Raw genomic sequence first — 7,500 nt, forward strand, 5'->3', positions numbered from 1 at the left:
TCTTCGAACCTCCGACTTTCGTTCTTGATTAATGAAAACATTCTTGGCAAATGCTTTCGCTTTGGTTCGTCTTGCGCCGGTCCAAGAATTTCACCTCTAGCGGCGCAATACGGATGCCCCCGGCCGTCCCTCTTAATCATGGCCCCAGTTCCGACAACCAACAAAATAGAACCGGAGTCCTATTCCATTATTCCTAGCTGGAGTATTCAGGCGTGGCTGCCTGCTTTGAACACTCTAATTTTTTCAAAGTAAACGCTTCGGGCCCCCGGGACACTCAGTCAAGAGCATCGGGGAGGCGCCCCAAGGCAAAGGGGCTGGGACTGGCGGTAGCACGCCTTGCGGCGGACCGCCAGCTCGATCCCAAGATCCAACTACGAGCTTTTTAACTGCAGCAGCTTTAGTGTACGCTACTGGAGCTGGAATTACCGCGGCTGCTGGCACCAGACTTGCCCTCCAATAGATCCTCGTTAAAGGATTTAAAGTGTACTCATTCCAATTACAGAGCCTCGAAAGAGTCCTGTATTGTTATTTTTCGTCACTACCTCACCGGGTCGGGAGTGGGTAATTTGCGCGCCTGCTGCCTTCCTTGGATGTGGTAGCCGTTTCTCAGGCTCCCTCTCCGGAATCGAACCCTGATTCTCCGTTACCCGTGGTCACCATGGTAGGCACAGAAAGTACCATCGAAAGTTGATAGGGCAGACACCCGAATGGATCGTCGCCGTCACGGGGACGTGCGATCGGCCCGAGGTTATCCAGAGTCGCAACGCTTACGGGGAGAGCGCGGCAGGGGGGAGGCCGCGGAGGACCGTCCCGACGCCGCACCCGGGACCCCGGATTGGTTTTGGTCTGATAAATGCACGCATCCCTGGCGGTCAGCGCTCGTTTGCACGTATTAGCTCTAGAATTACCACAGTTGTCCGAGTCAACGGTTTGGAGCGATCAAAGGAACCATAACTGATTTAATGAGCCATTCGCAGTTTCACTGTACCGTCCGTGTGTACTTACACGTGCATGGCTTAATCTTTGAGACAAGCATATGCTACTGGCAGGATCAACCAGGTAGCTCCCCAACACGACTGGACCGCGTTGAGGCGAGGGAGCGGACCCGGAGGGGGAGAGCGAGGAAGAGAGGCCGGAGGAAGCCCCGCAGCGGGAAGGGCGCCCGGAGGAAGGGAAATCCTCATCGTCGTCGTCCGTGCCGGTAGGCGGCATCACGGGGGCGTAACCCACGGGAAAAAGGAGCCTGAACGGCGAGTGCAGTGCCGCCAGGAGATCGTGCACGCTGTACGGCGCGCAAAGCCACCGATGCGGAGGGCGTCTGGAAAATACCCACCTTGCACGGAGAGGGCGAGGTGACTGGCCCGCGGAGGACGCCACGGCCGCCCCGCCTCGTGACCCACCGCTCCCGGGGCGACACACAGAGTCGCTGCTGGGGAGAGGGGCCAGGGCGTGGGGGGCCTGCGCGGCGCCGCCGTCTGGCTTAGACCCGGCCTCCCGAACGGAGGGCATCTGTCGCGAAAGACCACCCCTTGCGCGGGAAGGTCGAGGTGACTGGCCTCCGGAGGACGCCACGGCCGCCCTGCCTCGTGACCCACCGCTCCCGGGGCGACGCACTGAGTCGCTGCTGGGGAGAGGGGCCAGGGCGTGGGGGGGCCTGTGCGGCGCCGCCGTCTGGCTTAGACCTGCCTCCACCGCGGGGGGTCCTCGACCCACCGGCGGACGGGCGCGAGGAGTGGGAGAGGGGGGCTGGCCGTCGGGGTCCGCCGCGGCTCCGGCACAAGCCCCAGCGACCCGGAGGTCAAGCGCGGGGCATGGTCGCGCCTGGCCGTGTCGGCGTCGCCCTCCGGCGTAGTCCCTTGTCCCGGGCTCTTGCCCGTAACCTCAAAGGTGACCGACCGAGCGGCGTCTCCCCCCGAAGCCGTGTCTCGACTGTTGAGAACAGACGAAGTCCGGTGCGGCAATACGCCGGGTACTCCCTTCGCCAAACTCGTGCCCCCCTTCGATTCGTCTTTCCTTCTCCATCCTCCCTTCTCGCTCCGGGGCGTCCGCTTGGTCTCTCTCTCTCGCTCTCCCTCTCGCTCTCGCGCTCCCTGCCGAGCCGCCTCGGAGGACGGCGGACGAGGGGAAGGCGACGGCGTTCGGCCGCGGGGCACACCGCACGGTGAGAACCCACTCGCCCGCCTCCCCGCACGTCTGTCATCCCCCCACTATCGTAGGGGCTCGGGAAAAGACTGGAAAACGCGGAGCTCGGCGGTGGCGTGGAAGCGCCACCCACCGCCGCCGCTCTCGCCGATGCCCACCGCGGAGGCCGCCCTTCGGACGCTGGGGTGCGGCGCGGGCCTCCGCGGACGAGCTGCGCATCTGAAAGTCAAAGGGCCGCCCTCGGAGAAGATCGTTGTGCTGCCCCGCGCGGGGAGCGATTCGGACGGCGGGCCCCCACGCCGAGGTGGGTGGGCGCCCCTCCGTTCGCCCGTGCGGGTCGTCGGACCGCTGCCGTACCACGGTTCGGGTCAAACTCCCCACAGCTCGGCCGCCTCCGTCCGTAGACGGGAGGGCGACCGCCGGCGTGCGCGCCCAAGGACGAGTGCCTGAAACCCGGGGGGGGGTAACAGAGGAAGGAGACCGCCCGCCGTAAACCGACGCGGGCTCCAAAGCCCGGGCCGAGCGAGCGGCACCACCTCCCCACCCGGGAGCGCTGAGCCAGATCGATCGGAAGAAAGGGCAGGGGCTCGGGTGGAACCCCTGCCTCCGTTCTTCCCCTCGGGGGAGACGGGGAAGAAACGTGCCCCTGGAGTCCTGGAAGCGAGTGTCCGGCGCGCTCCGGGCGCCCTCGAGACGGAAGCCGGGTCGCGGTGCGATTCTCTCATAGGTCTCCCCGTTGGCGCGGAAGCGGGAGACATCCGACACAGAGAAACGCCGAGCCCGCTCCGAGGGGACAAAGTCAGAAGGAGCGATCCGCCCTCCCAGAGCCCTCCTGCGGACGAGGACTCTGGATCTGCCCCCTTCTGACGACCGTCGCCCTCAGAGGACAGGAACCCACGTGGGGAGGGTCCGTTCGGGCTCGGGCGACCCAGGAAACGCGTCTCGGACTCGGGACGGACAACCGGCAAAAGTCCCCCTGGAGCCGCGGAAGCCTGGTCTCGGCGCGAGTGCGAACTTCCATGCAAAAGGGGGGTACTCGCCAAACCGCCTACCCGAGTCGAGGAACCACGAAAACAACGGATTTTGGTCGGGGCCGAGAGGTACCTCTCTCTCCTATATCCTGCAGCTGGTGTGCAAAACTGGGTATTTGCATGGTGAGACACCGACCCCCACTTTAAGGGAACAAAGTCAAAAAGTGTCCGACCTCCTGGAGCCGTGCGGCGGATCCGGCGGCCAGAAATTTCCTCATTCCGGTTCTATTTTTTTTTTTTTCGAATTTGCGAAATTTGGAGGCCAGGCGGCGTAGCTGGGACCTGGACTAGCTCGAAACACCCTGAACCGGTGAGCGGAATCGATTTCCCAAAGTTCTACGGCTCCCGGAAGCCAAAAACAGCTCGCCGGAAAATTTCAAAGTCCCAAGGACTCTTTTCTTGAAAATCAATCCGGGGGCCATGGAAGTGTCCTCGGTACAACCTCAGAGCTTTCCCCCGCCTGGAAGTCTGACAGCGGTCTGACGTTTTTCAAAGTTTTGAGCTCTCTGTTTGTTCTCAAAGTCACAAAATCGCTTTTTTTCAGTTTTCCACCCAGCAGACCCAAACTTCACCCCCACTTAGGTCACTGTCTAGGGGCGCCTTACGACATATTGACGCCCCTTTAGGGTGGAAGTAGGGGAAATGGGTGATTTTACACAAAATCGGAAATTTCTCAAAATTTTTCTAAGTGTCAAGGACTCTTCCAGAAAATCTCCCCCAGGCTCCTGGAAGCGTCCCCGGTACACCTCTGGCGGCTGCCCCCGCCTGGAAGTCCGACACACGCCTGAAATTTTCAAAGTATGAAAATACGCATTTTCATCCAAAAATTCAACTTTCCCCCCGTGCACCGCAAACTTCACCCCCACTTAGGTCACTGCCTTGGGGTGCCTTACAACATATTGACGCCCCCCTGGGGTGGAAGTAGGGGAAATGTGACATTTTTCACAAAATCGAGATTTTCTCAAAATTTTTCTAAGTGTCAAGGACTCTTCCAGAAAATCTCCCCCAGGCTCCTGGAAGCGTCCCCGGTACACCTCTGGCGGCTGCCCCCGCCTGGAAGTCCGACACACGCCTGAAATTTTCAAAGTATGAAATACGCATTTTCATCCAAAAATTCAACTTTCCCCCCGTGCACCGCAAACTTCACCCCCACTTAGGTCACTGCCTTGGGGTGCCTTACAACATATTGACGCCCCCCTGGGGTGGAAGTAGGGGAAATGTGACATTTTTCACAAAATCGAGATTTTCTCAAAATTTTTCTAAGTGTCAAGGACTCTTCCAGAAAATCTCCCCCAGGCTCCTGGAAGCGTCCCCGGTACACCTCTGGCGGCTGCCCCCGCCTGGAAGTCCGACACACGCCTGAAATTTTCAAAGTATGAAAATACGCATTTTCATCCAAAAATTCAACTTTCCCCCCGTGCACCGCAAACTTCACCCCCACTTAGGTCACTGCCTTGGGGTGCCTTACAACATATTGACGCCCCCCTGGGGTGGAAGTAGGGGAAATGTGACATTTTTCACAAAATCGAGATTTTCTCAAAATTTTTCTAAGTGTCAAGGACTCTTCCAGAAAATCTCCCCCAGGCTCCTGGAAGCGTCCCCGGTACACCTCTGGCGGCTGCCCCCGCCTGGAAGTCCGACACACGCCTGAAATTTTCAAAGTATGAAAATACGCATTTTCATCCAAAAATTCAACTTTCCCCCCCCGTGCACCGCAAACTTCACCCCCACTTAGGTCACTGCCTTGGGGTGCCTTACAACATATTGACGCCCCCCTGGGGTGGAAGTAGGGGAAATGTGACATTTTTCACAAAATCGAGATTTTCTCAAAATTTTTCTAAGTGTCAAGGACTCTTCCAGAAAATCTCCCCCCGGTACACCTCTGGCGGCTGCCCCCGCCTGGAAGTCCGACACACGCCTGAAATTTTCAAAGTATGAAAATACGCATTTTCATCCAAAAATTCAACTTTCCCCCGTGCACCGCAAACTTCACCCCCACTTAGGTCACTGCCTTGGGGTGCCTTACAACATATTGACGCCCCCCTGGGGTGGAAGTAGGGGAAATGTGACATTTTTTCACAAAATCGAGATTTTCTCAAAATATTTCTAAGTCCCAAGGACACTTTCAGAAAATCTTCCCCAGGCTCCTGGAAGCGTCCCCGGTACGCCTCCGGCGGCTGCCCCCGCCTGGAAGTCTGACACACGCCTGAAATTTTCAAAGTATGAAAATACGCATTTTCATCCAAAATTCGACTTTCCGCCCGTGCACCGCAAAATTCACCCTCATTTAGGTCACTGCCCTGGGGTGCTTTACAACATATTGACGCCCCCCTGGGGTGGAAGTAGGGGAAATGTGACATTTTTCACAAAATCGGAAATTTCTCAAAATTTTTCTAAGTCCCAAGGACACTTTCAGAAAATCTTCCCCAGGCTCCTGGAAGCGTCCTCGGTACGCCTCCGGCGGCTGCCCCCGCCTGGAAGTCTGACACACGCCTGAAATTTTCAAAGTATGAAAATAATGCATTTTCATCCAAAATTCGACTTTCCGCCCGTGCCCCGCAAACTTTACCCACAGTTAGGTCACTGTCCTGGGGTACCTCACAACATATTGACGCCCCCTGGGGTGGAAGTAGGGGAAATGTGACATTTTTTCACAAAATCGAGATTTTCTCAAAATATTTCTAAGTCCCAAGGACACTTTCAGAAAATCTTCCCCAGGCTCCTGGAAGCGTCCTCGGTACGCCTCCAGCGGCTGCCCCCGCCTGGAAGTCTGACACACGCCTGGAATTTTCAAAGTATGAAAATAATGCATTTTCATCCAAAATTCGACTTTCCGCCCGTGCCCCGCAAACTTTACCCACAGTTAGGTCACTGTCCTGGGGTACCTCACAACATATTGACGCCCCCCTGTGGTGGAAGTAGGGGAAATGTGACATTTTTCACAAAATCGAGATTTTCTCAAAATATTTCTAAGTCCCAAGGACACTTTCATGAAATCTTCCCCAGGCTCCTGGAAGCGTCCCCGGTACGCCTCTGGCGGCTGCCCCCGCCTGGAAGTCCGACACACGCCTGAAATTTTCAAAGTATGAAAATACGCATTTTCATCCAAAAATTCAACTTTCCCCCCGTGCACCGCAAACTTCACCCGCATTTAGGTCACTGCCCTGGGGTGCTTTACAACATATTGACGCCCCCCTGTGGTGGAAGTAGGGGAAATGTGACATTTTTTCACAAAATCGAGATTTTCTCAAAATATTTCTAAGTCCCAAGGACACTTTCAGAAAATCTTCCCCAGGCTCCTGGAAGCGTCCCCGGTACGCCTCTGGCGGCTGCCCCCGCCTGGAAGTCCGACACACGCCTGAAATTTTCAAAGTATGAAAATACGCATTTTCATCCAAAAATTCAACTTTCCCCCCGTGCACCGCAAACTTTACCCGCATTTAGGTCACTGCCCTTGGGTGCTTTACAACATATTGACGCCCCCCCTGTGGTGGTAGTAGGGGAAATGTGACATTTTTCACAAATCGAGATTTTCTAAAAATTGCACTAAGTCCCAAGGACTCTTCCAGAAAATCTTCCCCGGGCTCCTGGAAGCGTCCCAGGTACACCTCCGGCGGCTGCCCCCGCCTGGAAGTCTGACACACGCCTGAAATTTTTAAAGTATGAAAATACGCATTTTCATCCAAAAATTCAACTTTCCCCCCGTGCACCGCAAACTTCACCCGCATTTAGGTCACTGCCTTGGGGTGCCTTACAACATATTGACGCCCCCCTGTGGTGGTAGTAGGGGAAATGTGACATTTTTCACAAAATCGAGATTTTCTAAAAAATTGCACTAAGTCCCAAGCACTCTTCCAGAAAATCTCCCCCAGGCTCCTGGAAGCGTCCCCGGTACACCTCCGGCGGCTGCACCCGCCTGGAAGTCTGACACACGCCTGAAAATTTCAAAGTATGAAAATACGCATTTTCATCCAAAAATTCAACTTTCCGCCCGTGCCCCGCAAACTTTACCCACAGTTAGGTCACTGTCCTGGGTTACCTCACAACATATTGACGCCCCCCTGTGGTGGAAGTAGGGGAAATGTGACATTTTTCACAAAATCGAGATTTTCTCAAAATATTTCTAAGTCCCAAGGACACTTTCAGAAAATCTTCCCCAGGCTCCTGGAAGCGTCCTCGGTACGCCTCCAGCGGCTGCCCCCGCCTGGAAGTCTGACACACGCCTGAAATTTTCAAAGTATGAAAATACGCATTTTCATCCAAAAATTCAACTTTCCCCCCGTGCACCGCAAACTTCACCCGCATTTAGGTCACTGCCCTGGGGTGC

This window comes from Ranitomeya variabilis, unplaced genomic scaffold (genome assembly GCF_051348905.1).
Source record: "Ranitomeya variabilis isolate aRanVar5 unplaced genomic scaffold, aRanVar5.hap1 Scaffold_396, whole genome shotgun sequence".
NCBI lineage: Eukaryota > Metazoa > Chordata > Amphibia > Anura > Dendrobatidae > Ranitomeya > Ranitomeya variabilis.